Genomic DNA, 14,883 nt, shown 5'->3' on the forward strand with positions numbered 1-14,883 from the left:
GGTTCAAGATGACCTTCTCCGAGACGCTTTCGTCTCCGGAGTCTCCTCTCAGGACCTCAGGCTCAAGCTCTTGGAGAAGAACGACCTGACCTTCATGGCGGCTCTAGAACAAGGAAAAGTATACACCGAAGCACGGCTGCAGTCGAACGACTATGATCGCACGCGCCTCTTGGCGGGGACCTCGCTACACGCACGGCCGGAGAGTGCTACCGCCGACGAACCGGGAGCGGACCTGCTCGCGGAAATCCAGGTAGCCCCGGCGGAGGATCCGGGGATCCTGACGGCTGCCGCTATGGTCAGACCCAAGGCCTCACGGGGAGCCGCATGCTACTTCTGTGGGGGTCAACGACATCCCCGGCCAGTGTGTCCGGCTCGGGATGCAATATGCCATATGTGCTCGCAAAAGAGGCACTATGCAAAAGTGTGCCGGAAAACCGCACGCGGTTTGCGGCCGCGCGCGACCTTGAATGGGCTTATTGCAGAGCCTATGGGCCGAGCACGGAACACGGTGCCTTACCCGGCTTTGATGGGCAGTGCCCCTCCTTGCGGGCCCCTGGTCGCCCAATCGACCTTGGCAAGAGACACCGGACAGCCGCAACAGTCTCATCCTCAATCGGACATGGAACGTGCGTCCTTGACTAGACTCCGGGCAACGCGAGGGACTTTGGGGCCTCGCCAAACCCCGGCGGTACGTACATGCTATGTCTCTCAAGAGCGTACAGCGTCCTCTGGGGGCGACACGCGTTTGGTACAAACTACGGAGGCCCATACTCGTGAAATGGTGATTTTGAATGGCAAGACTACGGAGGCCCATACTCGTCAAACGGCGATTTTGAATGGCAAGACTACGGAGGCCCATACTCGTCAAATGGCGATTTTGAATGGCAAGACTACAGAGGCCCATACTTGTCAAACGGCGATTTTTAATGGCAAGACGGCGGCATGCATGGGAAGGCTCTCTGACAGCTTTAACGGATGCCCCATGCACAATGAATACTCCGGCAATGACAGCAACACTGCTGATTGCATGGGAACACTCCCTGACAACTTATACGAAACTCCACGGGCACCCTCTGACGCCCGGAAAACTGTGGCTGGCATAGGACCCACCCGCGAGGCGCTACCGACTCACTCGGGAGGCTCGGTCCCACTCCCAGCAGGCTCGACCGGCCTGGCTCAAGCCGTTATTCCCCTCATGGTCGAGGGCCATTGTGTGCAGGCCTTGGTGGATACAGGGTCTACGGATAGTTTTATCGATCAGCGACTAGTGCACAGGCATGGTTGGCGGGTCATGGGGACTACGAGACGGATCTTCATGGCTTCCCAGGGACTTCGGCTCAGCACGAAGGGGGAATGTCGATTGAAACTCGTGATAAAGGGACAGGTTTTCCCGGATGTACACCTCATGGTCTTACCTGCTTTATGTGCTGACATTCTGTTAGGACAAGATTTCCTTAAGTGACATGGATGACTGGAAATGGAGTTTGGTGGGCCAGACACGCTTGCTGTTGGTGGGACTGACACCCTTGCTGTGTGTACCCTAGTGAAGATGGAAATCCAGCCACTTTCGCTGTTCCCCAATTTAACCTCCGACTGTACACATGTAGCGGTAAAATCACGGCACTACTCTCGAGCAGACATGCAATTCATTGCGGGAGAGACGGCTCAGCTCTTGAAAGACGGCATCATAGAACCCAGCCGGTCGCCGTGGCGGGCCCAGGTCTTAGTGGTGCGAAGCGACGCACACCGCAGACGCATGGTAATCGACTATTCCCAAACGATTAACCGTTTTACACAGCTGGATGCCTACCCCCTTCCGGGGATGGACGCGCTGGTGCGACAGGTGGCCCAATACTCGGTCTACAGCACTCTCGATCTCCGTAGTGCGTATCTTCAGATCCCTATCTCTAGGTCAGATCGTATCTATACCGCTTTTGAGTCGGGGCAACGGTTGTACCAGTTTACTCGATTGCCTTTTGGGGTGACGAACGGGGTCGCCTGTTTCCAGAGGGCCATGGATGACCTCATTGCGAGGGAGAACTTGACCGATGTTTTCGTCTATCTAGACAATCTTACGGTTTGTGGGTATGACCAAGGGCACCACGATGCTAATCTGAAGCGCTTCCCCGAGGTCGCGCAGAGGTATCGCTTAACCATGAACGAGGCTAAGTGTCAATACTCCCTATGCAAGATAGATCTTCTGGGGTACACCATGACCCATGGCTCAGTCGCTCCGGATAAGGAGCGTCTGCGACCTCTGCTCGACATGGCCCCTCCCAGCGATCGGGCGTCCCCGAAGCGCGCTCTCGGGCTATTCGCCCATTACTCTAAGTGGGTCCAAAATTTCTTCGCGAAACTTCGCCCCCTTGTGGCCTGCGACACATTCCCTCTGTGCCCGGCCGCTTTGGCGGCCTTTGGAGGCCTTAAGGCCGACATCGCCAGTGCCGCTGTGGCGACGATCGACGAGAGCGGATCTTTCGTCCTAGAAAGTGATGCCTCGGATCATGCTATAGCGGCGACCCTCTCCCAAGGTGGGCGCCCGGTGGCTTTCTTTTCACGGACTCTTACCTCCGCTGAGCGGAGACATTCGTCCGTCAAAAAGGAAGCATACGCGATCGTCGAGTCGATTCGGCGATGGCGCCCGTACTTACTCGGACGATGCTTTCAAATCATCACGGACCCGCAAAGTGTTGCGTTCATGTACGACACCTTACATGCCCAGTGCATTAAGAATGAGAAAATCACTCGCTGGCGTTTAGAGCTTGCCGACTTCTGCTACACTATCAAATACCGCCCGGGGAAGGATAACCAGGTCGCCGACGCCTTATCGAGACCGGTTACGTGTGTGGGTATCGTCACTCTGGAGGGCCTACGCGCTTTGCACGAAACTGCAGGGCATCCGGGTGTGACACGTTTCGCTCATTTTGTGCGACGTGGCAATCTACCATACTCGATTGACGATATCCGCCGTATCTGTCGCGACTGCGCTATCTGTGCAGAAATCAAACCACGTTTCTATAACTCTCCCATGGGGACACTGGTTAGGGCTACGAGGCCGTGGGAAAGATTGGCGATGGATTTCAAGGGCCCGTTGCCGGTGTCGAGTAACTCTCGCTATCTGCTCACTATCGTCGATGAGTACTCGCGATTTCCTTTTGCTTATACGTGCATGGATATGACGGCTGCCACGGTAATGCGATGCCTGCAGAATTTGTTCTCCATGTTTGGGTACCCGGCCTACGTGCATACTGATCGGGGTGCGGTCTTTTTGTCTCAGGACGTGCGAGGCTACTTGCTCCAAAATAGCGTCGCTTCTAGTTATACTACGCCGTACAGACCCCAAGCGAATGGGCAGATCGAACGCTTCAACGGGATTATATGGAGGGCCGTCGTGCTCAACCTCCGGACCCTCGGCCGGGGCCTCAATAAATCGGCTTGGTCACTACCTGCGGCGCTGAACTCTATTAGGGCTCCCCTATGTACGGCCACCAACCAGACTCCCCACGAGAGACTTTTCCACCACCCGAGGAGCTCGGGGTGTATCCGGTCATTACCCAGTTGGCTCGCTGAGCCCGGGCCGGCCTATCTCAAACGGGCGGTCCGCACGAGCAAGTACGACCCCTTAGTGGACAAAGTGCAGGTACTCCAGGCTAATCCCGAGCATGCACGTGTGATGACGGCAGATGGGCGTGAGTCCACTGTCTCTGTACGCCATCTTGCCCCATGCGGGGTCACCGACCCTTATAAGGAATTGGACGAGCCAATCTATGAGACTATGGACTCTTCCGACACTTCCGTCACTGAACGTCTGCCGGCCCTCCCTTCGCCATAGCCACTCTTGCCTGAAGGCTTGGCGGTACCCCCTTCGTCACCTGACTCCGGCAGCTACTCCGACGCCGGGGTCTCTGGGTTACGTGATGCCGTACCCGGGGAATTTCGGACACGTGCTGGCAGGGAAATTCGCCATCCGGACCGGTATGGTTGGGCCGACTGATACCATAATTCCGCACCCTGTTAATGCTGACGCCTCGCTCGATTCTAGCTGCACGGCAGTGTAATTCTAACGGTGGGGAGAATGTAGTGAAATCATATTAATGCTGAACCCAGGTGATGCTCGCTGCTCGCTGACACCGCTAGGGGGGCGCGACTATAAGACCCAATGCAGCCGCTGCTCTTGGCGACTTCTCCTGTGACATGTTACATTGACTAGTAGACTCGCTAACGGTACGTACCGCATAGAATATTACGCTTGCTTTCATTGAACTATATTATGGATTGACCTATGTGATGCCAAACCTTATTTCTATTGCATCCCTGTATTTGCAGAATGATGTCAAAGGTCTTAATGGAATTAAACCAACAGATGGACTAAAGTTGTGGTCTTGAATGATTTCCACAACACACTGTACATTCTTGCTTTCGTTTCCTCTTCAGTATTGTTAATAAATTCTGTGTTCTTCCTTACTTTGGTTTCTGTTCCTCCATCCGATCGCTTTTGTGATTTCCTCAATTGAGTACCGGTGGCACGATTTCAGAACCGCTCAGAATCGGGTTTAGTCCTTTTGTTAATGGCTCGGGCTTCGGATTGCTAACCCGCTCGGCAATTTCCATCATATCCGTGGCCCGAGCAGTAATTATCTCCCTGCTTTGTGGAGAGATTGGCACGCAGGTATTTGGGAATCCATCTTGACCAATCACCCTGGCCAATCTCAACCGCAGAGGAGCGCTATAATATCCAGGGCTGGGGGATCGGCCAGTTTAAAAGACAAGGGGATTAACCCCCTCTTGGTAAGGGGAGCGCTGATCCCCGGATCCGCAACAATTGGTGTCAGGAGTGGGATTTGGGACCCGAACCAAATTTTTTATATCTGGAAAAATTTGATCAAAATTACGAGGGGCCAAAAATTTTATTAAAACCCAAATTAATGTCGTGCCATGGATAATCAAGGCGATCGGATGCCGGTAGGGGAGAATGAGGAGGTAGAATCGACCCAGGACCCCAGGGAAGAGGTGGGAGTAATGGAGGAGGAGGATAATGAAGGTGTGGTCGAGGGGGTTGCAGGCGCACAAAATGGCGGCGCCGCGCACATGGCCGCGGTAGCCGAGCCCGTGGCGCCAATGGATATGGGCACCTTAATCGCGCAAATTAAAGCGTGTTTTGAGGTGCAAATAAATGAAATTAGGGAAATGAAAGAAAGGTTAGGTAATTTGGAAAATAGAATTGGGGAGCAGATGGGAAGCCAAATTGTGGGCCAAGAAGTCAAATTGGGGGGATTAGACAGCAACATTGGGGGGCTAGAAAGCAAATTGGGAGGATTAGGGGGCGAATTGGAGGACGTAAATGGCCAAGCCAAAGAAATTAATGAGGGGTTGGTGAGGGACAAAGCCAAGTATGAGACGAGGAAAGTTGAGAGGGAGGTTAACCGCAGGTTGAGCGAGGAGGTCGCATTTGTACGCGATGAGGTAGCGCGACTCAAGGAGCGCGGGCTGAGCGACATTGAGCAGAGCGAAGTCACGTGGACGGGTATAGAAATCACGACCTGGGGTATGGGAAAGCCAACGACCGCTGAAGTAGAAAAGAAAATTTTAATAGAGCCAGCGGTCTTCGAGGGAAAGGAAAAAGAAATTAAAATCAAAGCAATAGTGGAAATTGGGTCAGAAGAGACAGACTTAGAAAAGCACTCGCGGAAGGAAGGAATGGGATTTGTGCAAAGTCCGTGTCCACATCGTGATGCTGTACTTATTGACCAAATGGAAAGTTTGCAGGTGGTGGAGAAGCGAAGAAGAAGAATCCCGAAGGTGAGTCGGGCTGTATATGGTGCAAAAAGATTTTGCAGGAGAGTGTTTGGCGCGAAAATTCTTTTCGCGCGCTTGGGATCCCAGCATACCGCGGGCGTTTGTGGGAGGTCCGTGGTGCGCTGTGTGAGTGGAAATGGCGCGTGTGTGCGAATGGTGCCGGAGCGAGAGTGTGATACCGAGTGCAAGAGCGAACGCACGTCAGAGTGTATGTGTGATGAATGCAACACAGAGAGTGAGAGCGATACAGAGTGTGGAAGTAGGAGTGAGTGTGACCAGGAGTGTGAGTCGGATGTAGAGCATGTGCGAGGAGGCACACCTGAGTTTGTTTGTGGAGCGCGTGATGGGGAGTGTTACAGGGGATGTCACGGAAGAGTGCACGCCTGTGGTGGTTACAGAGTACGTAACGGGGGAGAGTGCATGCGAGGAGTGCATGAGCGTTATGAGTGCGCCTGAGTGTGTAGGTGCGAGTAGGGAAGAGAATGCACGAGGAGAAAGTGCAATGATGGAATGCCTGGAATGCATGAAGTGTATGGAAGGCGAGAGGACGACTTGGTGTGCGAATGTGAGTGTAAAAGGGGTCGCATATGCGTGTGAGCATGCAAGTCGAGCATCGACGCTGACCGGGTTAGCGTCTAGCCTGACGTATAGCTGACGTGAGCTCTCGGTCCGTGCCGGGCTTTGTGTGCAGCGGGAAACGGCGGGTGTCGTAGCCGCGGCGGTTTCGAAAGAACCACCGTGCGCGATACGTGCCGGGCCCCGCCTTGCACGGTCGAATCCACGCTTTGCCAGGCAAAGTGATCGGCCCGGTTCGAGGGGAAGGAGGAGGGTGCAGAGCGGCGCCCCCTTGTTGTGGTGGCGCTCCAGCCGGGCAAGGCTGGACCGCCGCGCATGGGAGCGAAAGGCCCTGCATAGGGATGGTGCCTTGAGCCTTGGCCCGAGTAAACCTCCTCCCCTGAATCCGAATGCCGGACGGACCCAACCTGCAGGCGACAAACCACCCGTATTCATTGCTCGGCTTTGTGAAGCCGAGCTTTAATGATGTAACGACGTACCGAGAGGCTCTGAGTGAAGTGGACTGATGGCGATAGTGATAGTGTGATTGGGAATTGATACCCAGTGTAGGGGGACGGTAGCTCTATCATCCCTCACATCAATTGTGGGGCAGAGGAGCTATAGGTTTATGGGGTGGCTGTGTAAATTAGCCCGGGAGGGTTAGGTAATGATTAGGGACCTAGAGATGACCATAGGTAACGTTAGATTTAAGTAGTGACATTATACCTGTAGTGGGGACGTAGGTAGATTAGATGGATATTAACGATGATGGAGTGCTTAGTATAAGGGAAGACGGGGAGCACGAGTTTCAGAGGGAAACCAGATAGTTAGATGATGCAGTGTGTTTGTGGTTGTTTATTGAATGAGGAAGTAGTATGGAAGTTCTCTGTGGTGAGCATGATGAATGGCATTGTATGGAGTGAATGGCTTGCAAGGTGTGCAAGTGAAATGCAGGTATATGGAGAATGGATGTGTGGAATCAATGGTGTGGAGTGAGTGGAGTGTGGAATGGATGGTGTGAAAGGGTGAGTGGCGGAAGGATGGACCCCCTTCACGTGTACCCGGGGAGGATAGTTTAACAGTAGGTAGAGGGAGTAGGTAAATTGTGGTTGGAAATTGACATCTGTGGTGCGAGTAGTAGCAAGTTGTTGCTTTGAGGGGTGCATTAGTGAGATGAAATTGGCTGGGCGTGTGGCCTGTTAGTGTGTGTGATCGGTTGGGCAATCCGCCACTGTTAGTCTGTTGGCCACGTGAGGCTGCAGGTAGGCTCTGGGAGCCAGTAGAGTTCAATGTGGCCCGGGATCCCACGAGAGGACCCGGGTGGCCCGACGCCAGAGAGGGCGGTCGGGGGTGAGAGAGCCAGAGGGCCTTCCCCAGGTACGTTAGGGTGAGGAGCAGGTAAGCTCAGGAGGCAACTGCAGTGGCCGAGGTGCGCAGGTAAGTAGACCTGCTAGGGGAGCCACACGACCCAGCCCTGAAATTGTGCGAGGGCACAGGAAGTAGAATCGGGGGCGTGACACCCCAAATTGGTGAGCACCACAGTATGTGCAATGGGAATTGGTTTTTAGAACCGCATAGAGTAAAAATGGCCAATGGTTTGGCAGGGAAAGACCCCGGGTAGTGTAAAGTATGTTAATGCCATTTAGAGGTATAGTTTAGGATTGGAAATCTCTTTGCACCATCCACATCCACTCACTAGGGTGACAGGACTCCACACCAGGTTTTGCAAATGTTTGGTATGTAAGACGCACCGTGACGTGGGTGAGACATTGTGTTTAATTGCATCTCTTCCTCCTTAGGAGGGATTGATGACCAATTTGGATTAGGGGATATATGGGGAAGACAGGACGTTAGCGCCGGATTTGTAAATTGTGTAGATACGGGGTAGCGGCAAGGGTAGATTAGGTTATGGGGGTGGGGGGGCTATGGTAGGGACGAGCTTTCTCGGCTCGCTCTCCTGCGCACCTCACTCTGCATTGCCTTGTATTGATGTGTACCTTTGCGCCCTTGCACCCCGCTAACCCTGCTTTGTCTTCCTTCCCCACTCATGGACCGTGGTCTTTGGGTACCGAGGGGAAAGTGTGCAGGCGTCGTAGTTGTGCGCCCACACCCTTGCTGCCTGCCTGCCTGGACCTGTACACCACCTATGGACCACACGTTTGTGGCCAAGCCCACTTTATGGACCACACGTTTTTGTGGCTGAGTACCACTTTATGGACCACACGTCTGTGGCATGGCATCTCTTCTGGAAATCTTGCTTGTGGACCACAGTCAAGGTGGCACCTATGCCAAGCAGGTGGACCACCTTAGTTGGCCCCTGCTGGCCTTAATTAAAAAAAAAAAAAAGTGGACGCATTTTGTGCCCTTTTTGTTTTATTGACCAAATAGGCAGCAAGCAAGGAGAACGCCCAGAAACATCGGCCCAGCAGCCATCGGCCCACCTGAGAAGACACCAGTTCATTTACTTATTGAAATGTATGACTGTGCACTTGATGGTGCTTTTTGTGCATAGTGGTGTTTTTGTGCTTTGTGGTGCACTGCAATATCAATTGTGCATCTCTGAGCATGTGGGTATGGTGTATCGGTACAGTGCAGTGCATGACCTTTCCTCTTTTTAAACCATCTGCTTTTTGTCTCCCAAAAGACAGGTCCTGGGTTTTAGTGTAAATAATCCAAATAATAGTTCTAGTCTTTGTAAATAATGCTCCCTACCGTAAATGTTTAGTTTGAAAATTAATTCCGAATTCGGTTATTCTGTGGGCATGAATCAGTTAGGTAGAATGCAACGCAGCAGGCGGGACATATCTAGTTTTAAACATGTCGCACTCAGGGTGAGGTTAAAAGTAGAGGGTAACCACACCTAAGTGTCACATATAATGGTAAAAGATATCCCTTGTGAAATGGCCCGTGCCAGGCCTGGAGAAAGGGAGGGTGCTGTGTTGCGGTTTTTAGAACCTTCACTTTGTAAAATAATAAGCCTTGTAAATAATTCCCTGTAACTATCCCCATCTTCTAAAGGTCAAAGGTCGCACCCTAGTTAGTCCATATTGCAACACGTAGGACACCATAGGAACTTCTTCAGTTATTTCATTAGTATGTGTTTCAGGTAAGGCTCTGTTTCCAATAGTTTGACTCTGCGTTGCATTAATCAAATAACATAGGCCCCTTTTCAAATCCCGTTCATTTTGCGGCTTGCCTCCCTCCAAATTGTGTTCCCTTGCTTGCCAGCAGCGTTCGCTGCCTGGCTCAAACGCCATTCACCATGCGGTCAGAGCGGAGTAAAGGGGGGAGGAGTAGTCGGGGCGAGGCGTGGCTCCAGCAACGTGTCACGAAGGGAGGAGCCGGTGAACCCTCGCGACCAATCAGGGCCGAGGCGTGTTCACCGGTAGGCGGATCTAAGCGCACGCGGTTTGATTTGGAAGGCACGTAATATAAGCACCGCGTCGGACTACTTCCAGAGAAGGGGAGAGAGAGCATGGCAGAGCTGGAGCTGTGAGTTGAGAGAGAAGGCGTGCTGCTAAGAGCTGTGACGAGTGAGCTGAGAGACGAGCTACTTCGAGGACGACAGCTGGGACGTCTGCCAAATATCAGAGTCCGGAACATTGGAAGCCTCCCTCCCCGATATATACCCCGTATTAACCAAGGTCCGCTCGCGTTCGACCGCCGTGAACAGCGCTGCCTGCCGAGGTACACCGTGGACCAGGGCCGGAGCCACGCTGTTCATCTGCCGAAACCTTCCCTCCCTACGATCATTCCTCCATATGTGTAAGTCTGTTTGTGTTGTCCTGGGTGTGATATTTAAGACTGTATATTGTATAAGGTTGCCCTGTGTCTCCTTCTTCTTCCTCTTCCACTGTACATTCTTGCTTTCATTTCCTCTTCAGTATCTATCTATATATATAAAACACAGTTTGTGTGTGTGTGTGTGTGTGTGTGTGTGTGTGTGTGTGTGTGTGTGTGTGTGTGTGTGTGTGTGTGTGTGTGTGTGTGTGTAATGTTACCGATAGACTCCTAAACGGAGAGGCTCACGAACTTGATATTTGGCACAAACATGGCAATTGAGCCTGGTACGAACATGGTCGACCTAAAAATTTATTTCATAATATTTTTAAACCATATTTTTACCTCAGCGCATTTCAGCGAGGAATATTATGACCGGAATGGCAGAGCAGCGCGCTGATTCGCTTAGAGCGATCACGTGATGTTCCAACTTTGCCGCCATAATCTTACAGTTATGCGTTCGCACGTAATTCAGTTTTTTCACATTTCAGCGAGGAACATTGCCATTCACACCACATAGGTTTTTTTTTCTTTCATCTTTAGATCCATATTTTTAGCCATAATGTAGCGAACGTAGCATAACGTAGCGTTAGCATAACGTAGCGATCCTTGCTCAGGATCTTCGTCAGGTTCGCGAGCGAGTTAGCCAAAACGTAAAAGTGAAAATATATCGAATTTTTTATTCATATTTACCTCAGCGCATTTCAGCGAGGAACATTATACACGGAATCTCAGATGGTCGCAGAGCAGCGCGCTGATTCGCTCAGAGCGATCACGTGATGTTCCAACTTTGCCACCATAATCTCACAGTTATGCATTCGCACGTAATTCAGTTTTTTCACATTTCAGCGAGGAACATTGCCATTCACACCACATAGGTTTTTTTTCACTTTCATCTGATATTTGTGATTTATTTCAAACAAACTGTATTTCCCATCTACACGGCCATGTATTCCTATTAACGTTATGTAAAGTACATAAATTGTGTGGATTACATCATTTGTGGATGTGATCAATTGCCAGTAACCATCTATATCCCTCCCCTCCCCCTTCCCTCCTCACCCTCCCTCCTGCTCCCCCTCCCTTTCCCTCCTCCCCTCCCCCTACCCTTCCCTTCCCTTCCCCCTCCACCCTACCCTCTCCCCTTCCCCCCTCCCCTTTCCCCTCCCCACCCCTCCCCCTCCCCTCCCCTCCCCCTCCCTTTCCCCCATGCCCCTCCCTTTCCCCCCGACCCGTTCCTTTCCGCTCTACCCCTTCCCCATCCCCCTCCCCCTCCCCCCTCCCCTCCCCTCCCTTTCCCCCATGCTCCTCCCTTTCCCCCAACCCCTTCCTTTCGCCCTACCCCATCCCCACCACCCTCCCCCTCCCCCCACCCCCTCCCCCCTCCCCTCCACCCCCTCCCCCCTCCCTTTCCCCCATGCTCCTCCCTTTCCCCCTACCCCTTCCTTTCTGCCCTACCCCTTCCCCACCCCCTCCCCCTCCCCCACCCCCCCTCCTCCCCCCTCCCCCTCCTCCCCCCCTCCCCCTCCCATCCCTCCCCCCCCTCCCCCGAATCACGCGTGCTGAGACGCCGAGTGGTGCATACACGCGATCCGTGCCGTTTAGTTGGTGAACCCAGTTCTAGCGATCTTACTCGTACCACACTTAGCCAATGGAGAAATCACACAGGCGATCGAATTGGGAAGAAAGGAATAACAAGATTTATTTACACTATTTACAATGATTCCAGAAAAGAGGACACAGTGCAGCCTTAAAAACAGTCTTAACTTAATCCCCAGGACAAACGGGCCCATCTCACACACAGACACACTCACACGGGGTTTGCAGCTGCAGGATGATGTTCACCACGTCCAGGGATGGCTCTCGTGCAGCTCCCTGCGGCCTCTGGTTCGTCCCGGGCAGATGGTAAGTAGAGGGGCAGGAGCTCTCCGCGTGTCGTTTGGCGCACACGGGTTAATGCGGGGTGAACGGTAGGGTCTGGGCTCTGGCAGTTGGCGGTTTTCACTGGCGGCTATTGCCACGTTTACTCGTGTGGCTGAGTAGGCGATATTCCCCACCGGTGCGTCTGGCTGCCTTTCCTTCGGCGCGTACGAAATACTGAGTGATAGCGCAATGGTTTCGTTTGATGATGTGTCTTTATTTACCAACGTGCCCATAGCCCTGGCGATTGAAGTGGCAAACCGGCGTTTGATGAAAGATGATCGATGGAAAGAGACTGCGAGAGCTTTAAGCCCGATGGACGTCTGTGACATGCTTTCTACTTGCCTCTCTTCCACCTACTTTGTATTTAATGAGGTATATTACAAGCAGGTTTATGGCACCGCTATGGGTTCCCCGGTATCGGCTGTGATTGCCAACATGGTGATGGAGGATTTGGAGAAACGCACCATTCCAGCCCTGTGAGTGCAACCACGTTTTTGGTTCCGGTACGTGGATGACACATTTGTCATGTCACTCTGATGAGGTGGGCATCATCCATGAGACCATAAATAAAACATTTTCCTCCATTAATTTCACCATTGAAGAGGAAAAAAATGGAACCCTTCCCTTCCTGGATACACTCGTAGCAAGGGATCCCAAAGGAGCCTTAAAGGTAACGGTGTACAGAAAACCAACACACACTGATCGCTACCTTGATTTCAATTCTTGCCATCCAATGGAACACAAAAGATCGGTGGTGCACACCCTCTCAAAAAGAGCACGTGAGTTACCATCTACCTTTGAAGACAAGATGAGTGAGGTGGACCATCTTCAAAATGTGTTAAGGGCAAATGGTTATCCTGACAGCTTGCTACCCAACAGGAAAACGATAAGGGCTTCCCCACACAACAGGCTGAGACCGAGAGAACAACCAAAGGGTTTGTGTGTTCTGCCTTTTGTACCGGGGGTTTCACAGAGGGTCGGCAGAATTTTTAAATCGGCAGGAGTGAGGGTTAGTTTCACACCGATTTTCACCCTTCACCAAGCTCTTATGAGGGTCAAGGACAAGCTTCCGAGGAAGGATAGGTCAGGGGTGGTATACGTAGTGCCCTGTGGTTGTGGAGCTGAGTATGTGGGTGAAACCGGGAGGACCTTAGGTCAGCGTATTGCTGAACACCAAAAAGCATTTGAACGTAATTATCCCGGCAGATCTGCTTTTGCCAAACACGGCCTTAAGGAAGGCCACACCTTTATGGGATAGGGTTAATATTTTGGGTTCCACACCCAACAGAAACAGAAGACGTGTTTTTGGAGGCTTAGCACACAGAAGAAACTATTACCTCGATCACACAAGAGGTAGTTGACTTACCAGTAGCGTTTGACCCATTATTGTGTAAACGAAGCAGGCATTCCGTACTTTGAACAACGAGTCCACATAATATGTCACACAAGTTTTTTAGTCGGACAATTTGCCCCCTCCCCCTCTCCCTCCAAACCACCCCTCTCCCAAACCCCACCTACTTCCGCCCCGCCCTCTGGTTCCCCCCCCCCCATTTTACCCCCCTCCAATAACCCCCCCCCTTCCCGCATTTCCCTTTACCGCATAGGGCCACATGTGATGATCTTGATATTATGGCAATTTTATTTTATCTTAAAAAAATTTGCTTTAATATATTGACAGTTTTAATTTAATTTACAATTTAATTGTTTACAAGTTTAACTTTTAATTAAATGTAATGATTGGTCCTGATTTTCTCAACACTTAAGTTATAATCCAGCATTGCTTACAGGATTATTTTGAACCGTTAGTATGCGGTTGATTTTTGAATTTGGTCAGTAACGTCTCCGTTCACGAGAGCGGTGTGATACGGTTTAATTGGCTGTCCAGCTTTTCCCACCCCACTTTGCATATACCCCGCCCACTTTGCATATAAGGGGATGTTGAGATGATTTTATCACTCTTGAGGAAGATTAACGGAGGCGTGTGGCTTTGTCACATGTTGTTAATCGAAACGTTGTCATTGTTTGTTCAATTAAAGGTTGGAGATCTTACCATGGAGTCATATATATATTGTTACAGATCGCGGTTTAGATGTTATGATGACCGAGCGGTGGTGTATGACCGCGACCTAACAGGATCCCTGACTCACCCGATTCACCCAGGACTTTGGCCGGATCGCACCACAGCTAGTCAATAGGGAAAAGACAAAGGCGACACGGATGTGAAGAAGAAAAAGAAGACAAAAAGGTTGGAAATGCTACTGAATTTATTTACTATTTACACACATAAGCAAAAAGGAGCAATCAAGTTTATTTACAACACATAAGACGCAGGTGACACAGTGCAAATTTTAGCTTACCTACAGACTTAATTAAATACCCAGGGACAGAACAAACAAAACAAACTCACGTATACAAGAAGGGTGGAAAGGCAGGAGGTGGATGGATGGAGGGAGAGGAAAGGTCCAAGGGGGTCCTGCAGCTCAACCGGCGCGTTTAGCAGCCGCCGTTCCTTTACGGTCCTGCTCCAAACCACCGTTCAGGCCCCCTTTGGCTGTTCTTGCTGCGGCGGCCTCCGCTGCGTTCCCAGGACTTGTCTGACTCGTTGGTCCACACCCTCAACTCTTTCTTGGTCCCTCACTCTTTACCACCGACTCCTCACCGCAACCAACGCAACCACTTGACCACCACCTCTACTGACTGACTCTTCACCACTCTTCACTTGATGACCGACTCCCTCTGGCCACCGACTCAGACCAACTCAGACCAACTCCTTGTGGCAACCGACTCAGGGCTTTCTGTCTTCTGCTCTCCTCTGTAAAAACGCATCTC

This window comes from Myxine glutinosa, chromosome 7 (genome assembly GCF_964187855.1).
Source record: "Myxine glutinosa chromosome 7, kmMyxGlut1.1, whole genome shotgun sequence".
Classification (NCBI taxonomy): Eukaryota; Metazoa; Chordata; class Myxini; order Myxiniformes; family Myxinidae; genus Myxine; species Myxine glutinosa.